Consider the following 20,862-nt stretch of genomic DNA (forward strand, 5'->3'; position numbering starts at 1 on the left):
TCTGCTAGTCAGTTCGTTGACTGCAAAATGAGTTAAGTGTCAATGTGAGCCATTGGCCTGCACAGAGGATGAGAACGCAAATGGAAACCAGGGGATTCACCAAACATTTATGGAGGAAATTTTATTGGCTGTTATCAAAACATCCACAAGATTCAAACTTTCCTCAGCAAATAAAATTTGCAATTGTAAAACAACAATATTGCAATGGAACTTTTCGCTGCAGAATGTGAAGGAGAAGAGAAAGAAACGCTGCTGCACTCAGGGAGGTCACACTCGTCCCCACTGCCGCCCTCCGGGCCTTAATTCCCCTTCTCTAACCCCCAGGGTTAAAAACATCCCCTTGCTGTACATGGTGGTTGGCCTCTACAGCGGCTGGAAAATACTCAGACTCTCTCAAGGATGTGAAGAGAAGCTCTCGCTCTGACTAGGAAGAAGGAATATGGACAAAATGCCAGCAAGTTGGTTTTTATCTTCAATTTCTTGGACTACTGCACACTATCAAAAGCCTTTTGCTTCTTAAAACCCTGCAGTTCCTCTTCAGCTGAGCTGTGAAGTTGTTTCATCAACAAACTCCATATAAACTCTCAATGACAAGCCTGGAAGATTTATGATTTTTGTCATCTTTAAATAGCCATCATAAAAAAAAAAATATTGGCAAGTTGCTGAATTCATTTGCTGGGAATTGACACTTACTGATGGCTGCTGCTAAGGGATAATTTGGTGACCTGCTACAGTAACGACCAGATAAGAGCTGGCAATAAACTGAAAGGGGAAAAGGACTTTAGGTCAAACATTTTCAAATTCACGAGCCTGAAGTCAAGCTTTGAAATGCATCTGTAAACACTAAATCAGAGGTCAGCTTTTCTGAACTGCTGCGTCCCTGCAGCCGCTATTGAAGTCAAATGCATTGTGCTATGGAAAATCATACCTTGGGCTGCTTCTTCAGTAGCCAAATATAGATGTATACGTCTAATGCTGGGTGCCAGAGAGAAAAAATTGGCCTCAAAGGAAAGAAAAACGAGAAGAGAGATTGCAACGTGTTACAGCTGCAGCATCACTCTCTCACTGCACAGTTATTTCTAATGAGAAAGATCAGCTTCTAACTTGTGTTTGCAAAACTAGGGTTTGAGGCCTTGATTTTATATTGTAGAAAAAAATCACCATTTGGCAACAAAACTTCAGATTTCCTTCTTCTTAAGAACAGAGAAGACAAGGAAGCCCATCTCTCAAACCCTCCCACATCTACTCCTAAAAGCAGTGCAGCTCACCGCCCCCACAGCAGGCCCGCATCTCTATTGGTATCAAACTTGGCATGGAGGAAACATCTTGACAGGGCTGGGCTTGACAAATGTATGCCGGGAGAGCCTGGGCGTCCTCATGGCACCACACCAGCAGGAACTTGGGTCAGGAGCCCAGCGGATATTTGGTAGCAACAGTGGGATTCCCAACCAGAAGCGGCCTTTGCCAGGAGAAGTGTCTGGGAGCTGCTCGCTGGGATATACTTAATCCTGCTTTGCTGATGGGAATGGCATGAGATAGTCTCCATCCCTCCCAGTCTTTACATTGCTAAGATTCAATGAACTGAGGCATCTTGGGTGATGCCAAGGCATCTGGCTGTTCCCTCAAGAATGCACATTTTTGGCAGAGAGACGTCCAAATTGTTCCTCTTTGCCAGCAGGAAAGACTTTTGGCTTCCCCTGCTGCTCTCCATGCTGGAAATCAAGAGGGAAAGTGTAGCCAGAAAGGGGAGACAGCTGCAGGGACCTATTAGTTATATTCCACTGTCACCGGAGAGTTTCCTTACTCCCTCTCCCTGCCTCTTTCCACACAGTCACTGGGTGCCCCCAACTTCCCCTGTAACTGTTGGTCAGAATCACCCCATTTGTTCCATGATCCCCATTGCTGCAGGACACGGCATGTAGGAAACAATGCCCCATCCCTAATGAAGGTCACAGATGCACAGAGCTGGTCTACCATGACTGCCCATCTCTGAAGCACCCTTTTTTTAATGCCACCAAAAAGCAAGCAGGGCAGAGGCTGCCCGGCTTGGATACTGCATTATGGAGCTGCTGTCCTGTGATGGAGCAGAGTTAGGGTGGTGACCACATTGTTAAAATTTTGCTTTCAGCACACTAGTGGCATGTTGGGTGCTAAATGCTTCAGTCTATCCCCATAACATGACCCAAAACCCAAAGAAATCCATTGGATGTGAATCTTTCTGCTTAATTTGCTTGGCTTTGTACAAACCCTATCAGCATGACTGTCAGTGCAGAATAGCAGCAACATGGAGGGAGAGGTGGATTCTTACCATGGACAAAAGCGGGTGGTGGATGTATGAGGCTGAAGATAAACACCCGGGGCCAACTGGTGGCAGTCATGACAAGGTCCACCCAGACATCTGAACAGAGATGGTGTTAAAAAGGAGAAGGGTGAGGACCACAGCAAAGAAGCGACTGAAGCTGCAGACAGGTGAATAAACCATGGATTCTGGGGGTGCAAAGTACAGCCAGATAACCAGGAAGGAAAAGTCTGTATAAATGAACTGAGCAAAGCCAAACCTACTCTACAGAAGTCCAAAGAAAAGCAGCCTGCTTTGGACAGCCTCAGAGATAATGAGTTAAGGGGAAGGAATAAAATGAACAACAACCTTACAGGCTAACCCAGAGATACTGGGAAACAGGCATCAGCACCAGCATGAGTTGCCGGCTGAGGAAGAGCCCAGCCACGTCCAGGCTCAGGGACTGGACAAGCGACACCCAAGTTACTGGCTCTTGCAGATGGATCACAGGGCCCTGCAAGGCACGGCACTGACATATTTCAACATGAGCAACCTGGCCAGCTGCAAATCCTACAGGACTTAAATAAAATGGGGCTCTTAACAGAATGAACGTTGAGAAACCTGAGTGCGAGGCGGGTGCCAGAACCCACAGCCAGTGAAAGTTGTTACGCATCAGAGGACATGGCCAGACCAGGCTTTGAGCCTGAAATGACTGTGACGGGAGCAGCATGTTTTCTCTTTTTAATGCATTGCTGTTTCCTGCACCATGTGGTTACAACAGTGCAGGTGACAGTGCAGCTGAATGGTGACACCACATACCGCAAAGACTAACTTCTCATAGCCATTCTTGGGGCCGAAGAGGAGGAATCTGACCATGACTTTCATCTGATCAGTCTTAGTAAATTCAATAGGGTTGCTAAATGAGGTGCAGAAATAACAGAAGGACTGTCCCTTGCTTGAAGACGTTGCAGCCTTTCGAGCTCAGGGCTGGGCTCTTGTAACCCAACCAAAGTGCAAACCTGACGTCTGTAAAAACTGTCTCGCAGACAATAGGAAACTATGCTTCATTAAACAGCGACTCGGCAGCTTGCACATGTGCTGTGTTTTGTAGTGTAACAGATTTAGGAATAGCGATGGCTCAAGTTGACATGACAAGTTTGGAAAAGACAAAGACAGGAAGGTTTCTCAAAGCTTTTGACAAAGGGGTTTGCAGTCATTTCCCTGTGGTTTCTTGTTTCTCTCACACTTAGCAGAGGAGTTGCATGCTAGTGCTCTGTCAAAACCCTTTAGTCACTCTAGCCTAATTCCGAGCACTGGGGTACCTGAAGTGCTGTCCTATGCAACAACCGTTTCAAAGCTACTTTTGTTCATGGTAGACATGAATCCTTACTGTCCTGCTTTCTCTGAGTCTTTCATTCCCGAGTTTTGGTTTGCTCTGGGGGGAACAGGGCTTCTGTTGCTCCTCTACTTTGATGAGAGTTTCTGCTTTTTCCTTCTGAAACTTTCTTCCTCCTCTTCTTCATACAGGAAATGGTATCAATGGTTCAGAGGGCAACGTATTCACCTCTAGAACGACTGCCAAATCAAGACCTCACTGTCATGTTAACATATCTACATTTTATTTCTGACTGTAGCCAAGGAACACAGAAAACTAGAAATGTACAGGCTTTTCTATATGCAAGATCTCTCTGCCTTTTTTTTGCATTTTAGCTGCTGTAAGGTAATAAAGAGACTATTGCTCTTGTTCTTCTAAATGCTGTAGGTTCTGCAGGATCTCTCTCATAGCCAGCCCCACAAACGGTAGAAAATGCTGTTCATGTATGTAGCTAGCTCTGGAGAAACTGTGTTTAGTAATGCATCCCCGAGAGGGGATTTTTCAAAGGGGGTGCAAAATAAAGTACTTGACCCCCTTGTGATCACCGCTGCCAATACATCCTAATGCTACCCTCCAGGCCAAATCACAATTGTTAACATTCATTACAAGGCACCATCTCCTAAGCTCTGGACACCCCAAAACAGGCAAGAGCAGCTGGGTGCGCTCCTTTTGAAAAGCAGGTGGACAGGCACGTCTTCTGAATGCTGCAAGTATGCAAGAGAAAAATAACATTCCCTTTCTTGGAACTTATTTTCGGCGGTTGAACATTTCACAAAGAGAAACTGTTAGTGCAAACGCTCAAAAGGTCAATCTCTAAATAAACAGAGAGACAGAGTGATGAAAGGGGTTAGTTGTTATTAATGAAGCTGAGATGATCACAAGTCAAAAAAAGCACAGCAGCAATGAAGACAGAGAGCTATGAGCACGCTAGAAATTTTGGCAAGATCACATGTGAAGATACAAAAAGCAAAAGTTACATTCCCCAGCCTGAGATGGAACATGCCCCAAAAAATCCTTCTCTACTTTTCCCTGGGATTTTCAGCTACTTTTCAGCTACTTTCACTCAGTTTAGGAGGATCAACAACTGGTTTTGCACTAGAAACGAGCACCACCTATCCCCACATAAATACTATATACTCATACTAAGGCAAAGGATGAAAACAAATCTAATTTGCACCTACTACACAAACCTTGCTTTATCTTCATGCCTGAACAGGATTTCCCTCCAAATCAGATGCACATTTTTCCCTGACACATAATATCAGTAAAACACAGTGTATAGCTCACATTAAAAGGAATCTGTACAGAGTCAATTAACAAAAAACAAACAAACAAAAAAGACGATGACAACATAAGACAAAAGATAATCGTTGAAAATATTCAGGGAAACTTTGATGATGTAAATCCTGTCCAAAGCTTTCCTATTTTATGGTGTTTACTTTGGGGACTTGCTTGTTTACCAGTCATGTGGCAGCGTTACATTGACTATAAATACGTACTTTACAGAAAATGCAGAACTGTAAAAGTTAAAGATCAGTTCTTGGCTCTGAGGTGAAATTCAAATCTGATTATGTATGCCAGTTAAGGACTGGCCTCCTTATAATGAGCTAAGCCCCAAACAGCACAGTCAAAATTTGGCTCTATAGTTTGTAGCTTGACCCTAGGTAAACCTCAAACAGAACCATTTGTGGTTCAACACAAACAAACAAAAAAAAAATCCCTTGATGTTTCTGAGTCATCACATTGCATTAGTTCAATTTTCAAAGGTGGATTTGTCTCAGTCGGTCAGAGAGCTTTTGGTGGGATCAGTAAGTGCTTCGTGGCTCAAAAGTGATTTGGCATCAAGGACACCACTCGTATGGAGGGAAGACCTATGTGAAAACAGCCACGTGTTCACATCATGCAGAGCCTCATGTGCAAGGCTGCGAGTGGCTATTTGCAACTGCTCAGAGCCAGGCCCTAGCTTGCTGAGAACAAGAAGAACACTTTGGACATTCCTGTGAATATTAAACATTTGCCAAAAGAGCAGGATGAAGTCTTCTCTCACACACGAGTAAAACCTCTCCGTGCCATCTCACGTTGTGCTGTACATCTTGTCCTCCTCCTGCTGGCACCCATCCAGGGCAGTGTAATTAGAGGACACATGGCGTGACAAGAGCAAACAATACGGCAAATACACACAGATCAACAGCCCCAGCTGCACAAGCGCCAGTGTCCCAGCACAAGCGAACAAAGGTGCTCAAGAAAGCCAGCAGCTCCCTAGACACTGTGACAATGGGAAACTCTCCAAAGCAAAGGCTGGGACCAAAGCAGCTCACACACTGATGGGAAAATTAGCAGGTCTCCCAAGATGCTGATCTGTATACGTGCCACCAGCAGATTTGCAAATGACCCAGATAAAGAGAGCAATGGATATATGCAATGGCCTTCCACAACACAGGGGACTGCAGAAACTGGTGAGTCTAGAGTCTCTTGGCTTGGGGAAAAAATGTGAAAAAAGGAAGGACTGCTGGTATTACAGATTAGGGTGCTGAGGAAACAGGAAAGGAAATAGCAATGAACTGATGGAACTCATTGCTGCAAGAAATAACCAGGACAAATACTGCTGGGTCAACAGAGCATCAAACACAATGGAGGCCTGGCCCTGGTCTTGACCTGTCGCCTCTGGGTTAAAACATGTTCATGTTAAAACATGAAATGCTGAAGGTCAACCCTGCAAGGTGCCTGATGCTTTCAACAGAAGCCAGCCAGTTGCACAAATTCCTTCTTATACGTTAGAGGATGCAAGAGAGAGAGATGTAGAGTAGGGAGAAGGGAATATGTACATTCATGAATCAGCTAGTACTAATGTGTGTTGTGGTGGCAAGAGAGTGAGAACAGGGAGAGAGCAAACAAGCAGGGCTGACTATGCCTTGAGCTACACTCAAAGCCTTTCTTGAGGTTTGCTCTTTCAGTGCCGCCCACAGGAGGAATTTTGGGCTTGCTCCATTGTCAGGCTTGCCCCTAGGCCTTTGGACTAAGACAAGGTAGGGATAAACTTACATGCTGTGTGGACAGTGCTGACCCCCAATAAACAACACAACCAGATGATTGATTAAGATAACGTTTTACTAAAGGCGGCTGGTGACCGCTGGCTGTCCCCTTTCCCTCATGTTCTGAAACAAGCAGACAAGGCAGCTGCGCTCTGATGTGCAAACACACACACACAAACCACCCGTGTTTGCTTTGCTTGCTGCCCCGTGCCTGCGCATCCCAGTCAGCGAGGCAACGTCATTCTGGAGCGACATCCCAACTCCAGTTTCTGGCCTAGGCTCACCTGGAGCTGCCCAGCAGCTCCCAGGAGCACACCCAGACGTGCCCCTTTCCCTCAGAGCTTCTCTGACAACCCAGTGCAGCAAGAACAAAGGAAAACTGAAAGACTTATTGAAACTTGGATTTGGCGGTTTGAATGGCCTCACACAACAACCCTCAGACCTGACAGGTGCCATCACAACTTCTCCTTTTAAGAGGAAGCACAGACCGCTGCGTGTCAAAACCTCTGGGTTCACTTCCCCACTTCAGCACCAACTCGCTCTTTGGACTTGGGCATGTTAATTAACCCAAGCAAGGTTTGGTTTCCCCATCTACATGATGAATGCTGGCTATTCAGAGGCATTCTTACGGTCCTTCACTGCTTGCACACAGAAATCCCCAGGCTTCTTCCCTTGCAGGTAGATTTAGAGATCCCACCAGAGTTCCTATGAAAGAAGAATGAGCCACCTGAATAGCACATGCCTGGGGCAAGCAGGCCTATGCGGGAAATCAGTGTGGAACAGCTCATCCACAGTAACCCCAGGGGAAAGGAAGGTAATACAGGGTCCAAGCCGTCAAACCAAGCTGGCAACTTCTTTGGTGAGAGTGTGCTAAAGGCTCACATGAGGTCACTTAAACTAATCCACGTTTTGGTTGAAAACAACTCATTGCCCATGTTCAGCTGAAGGCCGTAAGTTGCGGTCCTCAGCATTAGTACTTTGACCTTCCTGGATTGGAGGCACAAAAGGAGTAGAAATCATGGGTGATCACAGCTGAACAGCTAACACCGAGAACATGGGTAGAGCTCTAGAAGTGCAATTACCCAGCTGATATTTGCCTACATGCCTGCGTATGCATGTGGGTGTTAGCATCCCACAGCAAACCCCAGACTCAATGTATGCCAGGCAGTTTCCAGGTTGCTTCCCTTTGTCAGGTAGGTTTTTATATTCATTCTTGTAGTCCCCTGATTTATGAGTCCTCATGGTTTTTCCAGCACTCAAATCTCTTGGGCTCCTGCCAATCTAAATCTATCCAGTGGTAATCACACAGGTCTGAGGAAAGCTACACACCTTTGCCGAGGAATCAGAGTCTCCTGCAATTCAAGTGGAAAAAACAGTGCTGGGGAATAAAGGCATCTGCAGAACAGCTGAGGCAGATACGAGCTGATATGAAACCATCAGCAATAAACTCTCATCAGCAAAAGCTCAGTGTAGCTGCCTTGCTCACTGTCATCACAATGCTCTGGACCTTGTATATTGAACCTCACACACAGACCTTGCATATATTCATCGCCGCAGAGGAGTGAACAGCTGCCTCTTGTGCAGAGTGTAAAAGAAGCAGGAAGAAAACTCTCTCCAAGAAAAATAGGATGTGAGATACAGAGAAATCCTTCTGGGAAAAATCAGGAGCAGGGGGCTTGGAAAGAAAGCTTAGGAGGAAACACATATCTGTAAAAACGGCCCAAGTTTTCAATATTATTTCTGCTTTGTACTGTGAGGATGCATGTTCACCACCAACCCATCCTGACACCTATCTTTGCTCTCTACCTATACTGCCAACAGTCCCACATCACTGGTGGTGTCTGTGCACAAACAACCCCAATCAGCCACATACCACTCTGAAAGCTACAGCAAACCTCCCCAGAAATGGATGGGTATCCACTGTGGGGTGTCATTTACCTGAGCTGTTCTGTTCCTGCATTCCTCTTCCTGCTCCTTTACAAGAACTCACACATGGATACCTTGTTATATGGGAAGTAAAATATCCGTTTGCTCAGAATCAATGTCTCACGAAAGAAAGTATGGAAAAATGTTAAGGCTAGTATAGACCAGTCCAAGCTCTCCTATGTACCAGCAAGTATAAGGTGTCGATTCCCCTAGAGCTGACCGTAAAGTCACTGTAACACCAGAATTAGGTTCAATATGTAATTGTTTTAGGCAGGCAGGGAGTAACAGAATAGAAGAGGCTACTCTGTGACTTAGTCTCCTAGTTGTTGCTTGAGAACCCCAGATGACAGACACTACGTTAGCCTCTGATCTATACTCCCAGCTATTATTAAATCAACATAGTTGCTCCAAAGTTAATACAGCTATACTGACATCACTCTGGTCCAATATACATATTGCAAAATGGTAACCTGTACATTACAACTCAAGTGCCTTCACAGGATAGATCAAACTCTGCTAAAATATTATTCCATACATATTCTGTATATGGGCTTCATATTTGTGGTGTCGTATCTGCTGCGGCTTTTTTGGATGTTTGCACGTTTCCATTCCTAGCTTCTCATCTCATAAACTCCCAACAGCTGGAATTACTGTATGGAGATAGCCTGACTCCAGCTGCAAAACAGCTCCTTTCATAAATGAGTTTGTTTTACAGCCTTCTAAAACCGAATGGGGCATAACATCGCCACCAAATGTCAGACGAGCCATCTCAGATTAAACACCAAAGGAAGCCGGTTGAACGATCCTGAACACTGGGCAACAACATTTATCCTCTTCTTCATTTCCCACATTCTTTGCATCTGGTTCACCATAAAACATGCAGATGCTTCAGTAACAGAAAAGCCCAGGATGCTAGTAGTCACGTCTGGTCTCACTGGCCTTTGTCCATGCTGGGCAACAAAACAAAACAGGGACTTACGCCATGGCAAGGCACTGTCTATTCCCGCTCTAAGCACACACTCAGTAGATAAGAGAGTGGACCACATTCATCCTAAACCCCACCAAAGCCCTTAGACCCAGACAAGGTCAGAACGCTGCATCGTTCCTCAAGGCTAGCATGTATATACCTCACTGTCCTAAAGCTAACTCATCCTTAAAACCATATGACTTGGTTAATTAATTCATTCTCCACCTCTGAGGCAACATTTTTATCTCCTCAGAACAGGTACCTAGCTATCCCTCTGTCACTGCATCAAGACGCAGACCGATGGAGGAGAAAGCCATGTGGCTGCTACCCATGTGAGCCCGGCTGAGTTACTTTCTCCCTCCGTGAGTATGGGAAAATGACCATAAAAGCAGGATATTGCCGTATACCTTTCAGAGGCTTTGTGAAGAATTTAGTTAAGATTCATAAGAGGACTCTGAAGATATAAAACACTACGTAAATGCTAAAAGTTAACTGTTTTTAGTAGCCACAGATTTATGAGAGGTCTTTTCTTCATTTCCATACAAAGGTGCAGAAATATCCTTCAGTGCAAATAACCACTATGCCTGCTGTGAGAGGCTCTGCACATGATTTCAATTGCCTTTCACATAGAAAATAGGAATAATACTTTGCATTTATAGACTTTAAAACTACTTTGCAGACAATCAAGTCTCAAAACCCCCACTGTGATACAGGAGGCAGACATTATACCCGTTTTACAGAGGAAACTACAAGGGAGAAAGGGTAAACTACCTAGCCTAGAGCCAGAAAGGAAACATTTGAGAAATCAGGTGTGCTAGCAAGGCCTGTCTAGACCCACGCTTGCTTACTTGCTCTTCTTAGTAAACAGTTAACTCTTCTGCTCCCAAACTTCTACACAGCAGGGCATACACACTACATGGCAAGAGTGGCCACAGCATTTATCTGTATTACCAGCATATTTAATCTTCTATAGATACTTCTGTTGACCACAGAGAGTGCCTGGAATTGCATGAGGCCACTTACTCCATTTTCCAGCATGTGTGGCGGTAGAAAAGTTGTTGACAACTAAAAGTTAACCAAACATTTATTTTTAGAACCTAAGTCCGACGTTATAGTGTCTGGACTCATAACTACCCATTTCTCTGACATTAAGCTGAGCTACCACATGAGAAAATTGCTAGAATGATAGTATTTCCAGGGCATACTGAGTCACTGTCCAACATCTAAAATGGGAAATAAAATAATTTCTCAGAAACTCTCAGCACAGTGGGAGGCAAAGTTTGCAGAAACTCAGCTTGTGTAGAAAAATTCAGGTTTCTAGTCTAAAACAGGTCCCTCAGCACAAAACACGCTTTTTTTTTAATTTCCCGATGATTGAAAAACAATTAGGTCCCATGGTATTGACTTCTTGGCATTATCTACTATTTAGAACAATTATTAAGCAACACTTGCAAAATTATAATGGTAATAACCAGGAAGCAGCAGCAGCAGCACTGTGTAGACTCAGAAGCACGTATCATTTTTTGCTTTGATCTGGTGCATCCTAGTGATGCGCCATGGTCCCTGCCTGGAGGCTCTTTCTATCCAGTCCTTGGAGAAAGATGCTCATGAACCTCGTCCCCCCTACAGCAGCAATTCCCAGCCCAAGTGAGACCACCTCGGCTTTTTTCCTCACCCTTGTCTCCTCAACGGCCCATAGGGAATGCTAATGTGAAAGAGTAGGAAAGTCCCTAGGGCAGTGGTTTTCTGCCTCTTTTAATTTGCATACCATTTTTTATTTCTCCCTTGGACGTGCAGGCCCCCGCATAATGAATTTAAGCTTCCGACAACAGGTTTTCATAGATCAGGGGGAAGTACAGCTCAGAAGCAATTTGCTGACGCTTGGGATTTGCAAGGTGAAAGCCACCGATCTACTGTACAGGTACGGGATAGCCTGTCCTCGAGAGAAGCAGCTGTCTATGGTCCCACAGTTAATGATTAACTCCTAAATGGAAGCAGAAGGGTTGATGAGGGTTTACGACTCCATGTCCTTCTTATCCTTTTTAAAAGGAGAAACAGATGTTTCTAACTACCACAAACCTCCATTCCACAAATCTTTTGCTCTGGCTGTTACCTTGGGGCAGTGACTTCCAAAAGCTAAATTAACAAACAAACAAATTAATTGTTTTGCTGGAAGGTTCAGAAAAGAGTCTGGAGCAGGGAGTCAGAGGTTGAACACATTCCCTCACACAGCAGCACGTCTCCCGCCTGCTCAAAAGGCAGGAGACAGCATGGGAAAATCCTGTCCTGACACTGCTTTTTCTGCTGGTAATCAGGGTCTTCAAGACTGCCAGTTCAACTGGAGAAGAGCCCTGGAAAGTCTTCTGCTTTGTCAGCGACATGGTCTCAAGTATAAACCCCGTCTCATCTGTCAAAGTACACAGTCTGGATGCTTTCGCTAGCATTAATTTAAATTTCTAAACAAACACCAGACCCTACCAACTTGTGTAATGGTGAAGAAGTTTTTTCTGGAGATGTTTGCGTTTCCCCCTGCTTTTCTCTCCCACTTTAAATTGATGCCATCTTGATTTAAAAAAAAAAAGGGAGGGGAGCATTTTTGAGTGCTGCCTGCAGATATGCGTTTGTATGCATTTTCCATCTTTTAACTAACAAACAGGAGGAAAAAAAAGTTAATTTTGTTAGCAGCCTGCTGTGATATAAATAAAAATAATAGGTACATTCACAGATTTTGAACTTTTTACAGCCACTGCTGCAAAAAGCAATTTTAATTTATAACCACGGAGTCTTGCAAAACATATAACGAAGACATAATAAAATGGAATGTTTATCCTGTGGCTCCCATTAGACCTCTTCCGTTCGATGGTTGTAACTAATGACTTGTTTTTCCACTTTTGTATTGGAAGCCTTATTATTGGGCTGCACAGAGCATACCTTATTTGATTTCCCTAGCAATGCCTGCACCTCTTCTGAAGCCTGCAATGAGATGTTTATGAAATAATATTAAAAAGCTGCATAATCTCATCTGTGGTCAAAAAACTAAAAAAAAAAAAAAAAAGCCAGCAACAAACCAGCCCTGTTTGTATAATATTATACTGAGTACAATAGACTAATGTTCACTCCAGTGCATGTGTCCTTTTGACTAACCACTTCTATCTGACAACCTTTTTTTGGCAACAGAACACATTGTACTTTTTGGATAATTGACTGTGGAATATAATGTTGTTTATTCAAAAGCAGGTCACACAGAACTGAGCTTCCAGTTGTCTTTATCCTTTTACCTTTCTTATCTTCATGCTGTTTAAATTTAAGCTGAATTTCTTTTAATTACACATATGGTTTTAATTGCTGTGCTGTATTTATTCACCAGAAGGTGACCTTATGGTGAAAGGGTAAAAAAAGGTGGGTGGGAAGCTGAATTCAGATTTGAAAACTATATTTGGACATACTTATTGGTGAGCAATCTCACAAAGAAACAAACACAAGCACATGCATTTCCAACACCCTCTGTTATCTACAGGGCCACGTTTGCCTGCAATACAACTGCGTTGTGTCTTTCTACTTAAAATCTACTAGAAAGACTCATCCACCATTTGCTCAGTGATCTGGAAATTCAACAGCAGCAAAAGCCCCAATTTTAAGCTTAAGCCTTGGGGGACAAGCACCCTCGGGGAAAATGATGTGGAAACACGTAGAAGTCATGTGAAAAACCTAGATTATGGGAAATGCAGTTAAGGAAATGGGTTTAGGAGAAAGTTTTAACTGAAGTATTCAAATGAGGTCGTGCAAGAATTGATGTGTTTCTAAAGCATGTTCTTGGGATGCAGCCTTGGGGAAGAGAGGTCACAAATAAGTGTTGCTTAACAGGAGGGAGAAAGGACTTTGATGCGGCAAAGGAAACAGAAGAGCCTTCTTCTGACACAAGCTGGAGAAGGAGGTGCAGGGCACCTCTCTGATGCTGATCATCAGACCAGGGGAACACGATAGTCACCTGGGACTTTAAGTCTGCAAGATACTCGTGAAACTGAGTTTTACAAGAGTACAAATGTTGCAGGGCACTTCTTCACGGGAGATTTCTTCTGTCGACTGACTTAAAAAAGTCTTATAAAACCCACTGGACTTCCTGGTGACAGCCTAGAAGGAATCCATCAGTGGCAAACACACAGCAGGAGCTTCCTTGGCCACTTACGCATTTTTTTTTTCCCTGAAAAAGCCATGAGCTTTCACTTCAAGCTCTCTCACAGCAACAACAGAAAAGAAGGTGATTCATTTAATGAGCGACCAGCTCTCACAAAGCTGGAGGAAACCCCTGGAAAAAATACCCTTCATGTGTTGGTAAAATAGAGTCTAACGAGGCAACAACGGGATGAAAATTATTACAGCTAATCTGCTCTATAATAGCTCAGGTGTGGTTCCATTTTACTGATGACTAAAGTAATCCTAATATGTCAGTTTAAGTTACTGCCAATTCATTTGAGGAAATTTTGTTTGTTTGTTTAGAAAAAGATTTAATTGGGGGGGATGAGTGATACTGACAGTAATAATAATTCATCTGTCTGTGCTGATGCTAAACCACACAGTGGAAAATCCTTGCTAATGCTAGATTGATCAACTAACACACAGTATCTCCGCTCTTCTAATTTGTTTTATGCAGCTCACTTAGACAGCACATTTTAATCTGGACTATTTTGAGGATCCATGTAAAACTAAGTCACTGCCCTATTAGTGTGGATAAAGAGACATATGAATACTACTCTGCTACAAGCAAGACACAGTTCATCTGATATTTTTTCAAGCAGAGAGAATACACTGTGACTGGAACAAAGAAGAAAATGTGATTGGAAATTTTAGAGCCCTTAAATTAATTCCCTAGACAAAAAGTTGAGGCACCACATTCATAATATCATGTTATGTAACTTGCTCTGGAGCCAGGCAGCTACTAAGTGAAATAGTATGAGTTATAAAAACAAAATATTATTGTGAAAACAATTTTACAACTTTATAATTCACTATTATTTTCATTTAATAACAAAACTGTCAGTATAATTGCAGATTCAGTTTGCCTTGCAGGAGTTCCTTCAGCTTGTGATAGGAAACCTCTTCTTTTTTTTTTTTCCACTTTTTTTTTTTTTTTCCAAAGGCTGCTATTTAACTTACTATATTGTGTTTCTTTATAGTTATCCAGAGGTAAATCTTAACAGGAAGCCCATTATGTGGGGGCCTAAGTAAGTTTAGTACCAGAACATTTATGATCAGTAAATGTAACCACGTATTATCAATTATTTCCTACCATAACTCTTGGAGGAAAAAATATTATATCAGCAACCATTATAGACTATTTTCTACTCTTTATAACTGAATATCTATTTTAGCTGGGATCCTACATGGCTTGCACTGCTCACCATGCACCATAACGACTTTCTAACTTGCCTGCTCATAGAAGTACTAGGCTCAGGAGTCTAGTTGTGGACAACCATGCCTATCAATGGAGAAATGAATCATCTTTTAAATTGTGCACAGCTCCCTACACAAAGTGGTGCTTTAGTAACAAACCATTACTATAATATGTGTACGTGTGCCATTAAGAACTGGATTAAGACCACAAATATGCTTCACAGAGGTCAGTGAGAAAACCACCCAAACTTAGGACGATCCACTTCAAATGACATGACCAAAATATCACATCACCCAAAGCACCACTATGACGTGAGCAGTTCCTTGTCTTAACACTGGCATTACCATCGGGTCATAGGCCCAAAGAGTTTCACAACAATAGAGCAGCCAGCGCCCTTCTCACCTCAAACAGAAGAGCCATCCAATGACACCAAGATGCCCCACGTCTCCTCATTCTCCGCAGCTCTTCTAATCGATGGGTGCCTAAGCTTGGGCAAGTTTCCCTACCCATTCATGTCCTAGCTTCATTGCAATAAACATGATGACGACACAGAGGTTATTTGACAGAAGACCAGCTTCACCACATGCTCTGGTGCCTTGGCTTTGGAAGAATTACGATGTGGTTGGACTTGAGTGTATTTTAAAAGGGAAGGAAACAGCTCCTCCAGTAATCAGCAGCACCATCACACACAACAGCCAGAATATGCCTGCGAATTAATTAAGTGGCACTCACTTTTATGGGTGCTGCTTTTTGAACTGAAAGCTGTAAACTGGTAGCAAGGCCAACTGTCCTTGCCTCATCGTGCTACAGACCAGGCTGCCCACTAGAGACCTGAGCTCAGCCGGCCCCAGGGTTCAGGTAAGCATCATTGCTCGAAAACCAGACAGCTTCGCCATCAGATGTTCCTTTCCACCTATAGGTAAATATACGCTCACTATATTTTATGGCCTCAGATACAAAATCCTTATCTGTTAGACCGTAACATGATCTGGCAGTATCTGTCAAGGTAGACACTTGGTTATCAAGAGTTAAACAGCACAGAAACAGAGGCCTTAATTAACTTCAAGGTTGCCCCATGCCTTACCATGTATGGAGGCATTGTCCTCAGCTTATTTGAAGAAGGAGCAAGAAAGAACATCCAGGTATTATGCCAAAAGCCTCTTTCTCAATTATTCCTCTTATATTACGAACCCGTTGTGGCTGACTAAAGGCTAAAGCTGCAAAAGCTGCATCCTGAAGCTGTAAATTTAAGTTGGTTTCTCAGTATATGCTGACCTGACTTACTTCTGGTAACTGCAGGCTCCCTGTTATCTTTAACTTCAAGGTAATTGTCTGGCAACTCGTTGTTTCTCTATTTCAGGAAAGCAACTCAAATATATGATTCCTAAGAGACAAATCTGATTAATTGCTCTGTCATCAGATGGTTCCTGCTAGTATATAGAGAGCTTAAATAATAAAAATATAATACAAAGAACAAACAGTAAAATTCTGAAACGAAAATGTTAAATAGATTTCAAGCCGAGAAGTGGGCTCTTTCAAAAGTTTAGGGTATAAACCAGACTGTGTTCTGGTTCTGAAAACACCTCTTTGCACCGCTTGCCAGCACCTTTTCACCCAAAAATCCTGAAGAAATCCAAAGATTTTGATGCAGAGATTTATAATACCTTGAAGAGGAAAACATCATTCTCAGTGCCACAGAGTACCACCAACTCCTGACTCTGAGCTTCTCATCTCATTGTTAGACACCACTGCCTTCTTCTCCTCCTCCTCGTTTTAACAGAAGCAACAGCATTTAATTTAATCCACCCAGAAGCAATGACAGAGTCAGCGGCTGATATACAGCTAGTGCTGGTTAGAACTCGGAATTACTGTTTTGTGAAGAATGTCAACATTTTGACATTTGTTGCTATTCTCAGGGTAGAAAGGAACTGCATATTCATCTGGAAATTTTGAAATGTCATGTTGAAATCGCAAATTCAACTCTGAATTTTGGAATTTCACCTTTTATTTCATTTTACATTAGCTTTCTGTCTTTTTTAATTCATTAAATGCCAAAGTATAATATTTTAAATAAACCTTTTTAATTTTACTTGGTTTTGCTTTATTTAGCATTTTAAAACTATGGGAAGGCACTGTCTCACACTGACAGAAAACCAACTTCAACCATCGTTTTACACCGTCTCTGAATCCCATCCAGTGGAAATTTTTGATATGTGACTTTTGGGAAGAGGACACTTGGGTGGAGATATGAGATTTTGGGGGAGAAGACACTCAGGGGGAGGAAGGCAGTGTACAGCAAGCTGCCTGCCTTTCTCCACAAGCAAAAAGCAAAGCTAAGAAAGAATATATCCCTGTGACAGCAGGAGGGAATCTGGCAGATTGCATTTATTCATCTGCAGAGAACAAAAAATTCCTAGTCACTTAGATTAACAGCAAACAGCAAGAGCATTAGTCTCAGTTCAAATGCAAGTGCCGGAGGTATCTACTTTATGTGAGTGATGGCAGACTGTAAAAATTATTAAACCAGTACAAGAGAAGTGCATCAGTCATAGCAAAGAACACTGGTGAGCAGATGTTTCTGAGGCAAAGATGAAACTTCCAAGCGAATGTCCCCATCACAGGTATTAAATCAGTGGAAAAACTGACAGAAGCTGTGTAAAATGAGAGAACAGCGAGCTGTCACAGTCCCCTTTTGGGCACTGCAAGTTTCATGAGACCGTGTCAATACTGGTTGCAGCAGGCACCAAAGAAACATCACCTCCAGCAGCACGGAAACGATGCGGTTGTTGAGGTCTGCTAATCACGAGCGGCCACCACCACCTAAACCATGCCAAAAGCATAAGCTGCTTCGTTAATTTTACCTCCTGATTTCCAGTTGTCTCCCCACTTAATTTCCACAGTGCTCACCTAGAATGGTGCGCAACACTGAAGGGCTGTCTGAAGAGGAGGTCATGCTCCATATGCACCGATGCCTGTATGTATGTAAATGGGGTCAATGGGACTCATGGCTGGTGTGGGCTAAACGCGTTAGGGAACTCGTACACTTGTGCCGTGTTAGTGAGAACAGACACAGCTACCAAAGGAACGCTGCTCCCTTACTCCTTCTAGCAAATCTGCAGCAAAGGAGCACGGCTTTGGATGCTATACTAAATCAGAGCTACAAGACACTTTTGTCCTTCCCAAATCAGCAGATCGCTCTCAAGAGATCAATGTTTTTGTTAAGATTTCCACGATTCTGGACCAAAAGCACAAGCTGTCCCAAGTGATTTCAGTGGCACCCAGTCTGGATGCCAAAAATGTGCAGGTCCCTTTGGGAGGGAATGTCGTTCCCCAGACCTATGAGTAGATTCAGAAACAAGAAGGAGAATACAAGGGATCCAAGACCTAGGAAGGACAGACCTCCCAGGTGTCTACAGTGGCCACCCCTCAAATACAGCAGGATCCACATGAGGTCCCTCAAAGGTCCACAAAGCCAGCTGGGAGACATGCAATAGTGTCTCAAAAACACTCAAACGTGACCAAAACCAGTGAAAGGACCTAGACCTATTTGGAGATAGGAGAGCTTGACAAGGGTGCTTGGTGTCTTAACCAGTCCAGCACAGAAACATTTGATGATAGCCGAGCTGGTCAGTGGTGGGAGTTTCGTCAACTCTGTTTTGGCCACAGGGCAAACTTGCAGGAATTCTCCATGTCAGAAACTGGCTTTGCCATTTTTGTTTTCTACTGTGGACATCTTGGTGCCGGAAATCAGCCTACCTAATGAGTCACCCTGGTCTTGTGCTCTCTAGCCTTTGGGAGGGGAGAATTTAAGAGAGAGGCTTCAGACTTTGACTTGGTCTGAGTGGGCACAGCACTGCTGGCAAAAAACACAAGAGCAGACGGTTGTGTCACATGTTTCTGTGGTGGTCTCATGACAACTCCGCTGCTGCTTCTACAGAAACCCCCACCATTTACCGCTGAGAGGAGAACGTTCCTGAGGTTTTTGGCCAGGAATCCCCTTGAAGCACATGAAGGTTTAAATGAGGACATGTACTCCACCAGTTCATTTCCTAACTAGGACTTGGGCATTAATGCTAGACGGGGTGCTACACAAGACTAAAATGCACAGAGGTTTCACATGCATGATTCTCACTTCCATAACTGGCCCAAGGACAGAATGCAACGCAGCATTGTGTGTGAGTAGAACTCATTGTTCTCAGCGGGCTTTAAGAACCAGTACAGATTATTTGCTGTTCCCATACCGATCCAGATTTATTTTGGATCAGCAGCGACTTCAACCTGATTAGTACGCAGCAAAAAACACAGAGCCACAGTGCCGTGAACCTCTTCCTAGCCAGAATGCAAAATATAAACATCCTTTTTTTTTTTTTACCCTTTAAAAACCCTAAACAAATTTAATGAAAAATTTTACCTCTCACACAGTGATGGATCATGGTATGTATTAGAATTAACAGCCATGAACTTCTAATCTGAGATGGATTTTTTACAACATCCTTACTATTTTGCACCTAAAGTGCATTCAAAATTAAGAATGCGCTTTTTTGAATACATTTAGAAATTGTTTTATATTTTAAAATCATTCCCTTGCAAGAAGAAAAATTCGTAAAGGTCTTCTTGCATTTTATGTGATATATATTAATGCCTGCTTCTTACCCTGGCTTCTCAAATCAATTTCCTTAACTGAAAGGCCTCAAACCAACCTTGAAAAGGCAAAACACAACTAAATGCAGAAGCCAGTTGTGTGTAGGAAAATACATTAAAATTCACATTGTAGCCCACCAGTCAAATTACAGTGAGAATTCTCTCTATCAGATATCTGGCTCTAACATACCCCTCCTTTTTTTCTCTTTAAATAAAATCATTCTAGAAGTTGATTTTATGAATGAGTTAGTCTGCAAAGGAAGAAAACAGCATGCGGTAAAACTGGATAACACTGCTTCATTGGCAAAGCATACAGTGTTTTATTACTGAGCATTTCCTGTTGGACTGTAAGATCACCTTCAATCTTCACCAATTAAACTATATGTGTTACAAAGCAGCAATCAAGCAGAGTCTGCCGCCAATATGTCAGAGAAGAGTTGTAAGTTCAAAAGTGAAATAGGTAATAACGCAGATATTTAGTAGGCTTGAAGGGAATGAAAGTTCTGGAGGGATTTATCACCAAGCAGGTAACAGTCTGTTTTGCAGAAGAACCAAAATTATTTTTATAAAGATATATATGAAGTACTTCTGCATGTGTATTTGCAAATGCCACGTGCACACACACAAACATATATATATATATAAATATATATATATGCATACATGAAACCCCAAACTTGAGCTAAATTAAATTGTCCCTCCAGCTTTGTAATGCAAATGAGACTAACAGGCTTGTACTGTTTGTGGTTCGAGATGATTTGCGTTTCCATAGAGATGTTGACTGAACTAAAGTTTTTAAATTTTTATATATATAAGCCTACTTGTATCTATAAAAGTCTAAATATGGATCTGCTGTACCTCAGCACTTCCTCAGTGACTCCACTGGAACCACAGCAATTTACACAAGTTAAGGCTATGTGCAAATTTTGTGTCTTTCACTACTTTCCAATCTAAGCGCTATACCAAGTACCTGCAGAGCTGAGAGTTTATTACTTCTCTCCCCACTCCTAGCTTCTTGGTAAGGAAGGGGAAGAAAAGAGAAAAAGCAGTTTCTTAGCTGCTAGTAGATAATACTTCAAGGACTTCTGTAATTTATTGCCCTCTCTAAACTGCCTGGAGAAACATCTTTGCCTTCAAAAGTTCCCACTGTCAGGAAATCTGGAATTCAGGGAAAACAGTCTGTGTGCTTCTAGTAAAGGAAATGCCAAAAGGACAGACTTTCTGTTCTGTGTCTGAAGCTTTTTCCTCTTT

The 20,862-nt window shown here is 42.8% G+C and overlaps 1 protein-coding gene across 1 annotated transcript in view; it reads right to left on the bottom strand.

The window, feature by feature from the left end:
• The window catches only part of LPP (LIM domain containing preferred translocation partner in lipoma), a 282,269-nt gene that overhangs the window by 106,187 nt on the left and 155,220 nt on the right, over positions 1-20,862 (bottom strand). The window lies entirely within an intron of this gene.

The sequence above is a fragment of the Pygoscelis adeliae genome, unplaced genomic scaffold (assembly GCF_000699105.1).
Source record: "Pygoscelis adeliae isolate BGI_AS28 unplaced genomic scaffold, ASM69910v1 Scaffold161, whole genome shotgun sequence".
In the NCBI taxonomy this organism is placed as follows: Eukaryota; Metazoa; Chordata; class Aves; order Sphenisciformes; family Spheniscidae; genus Pygoscelis; species Pygoscelis adeliae.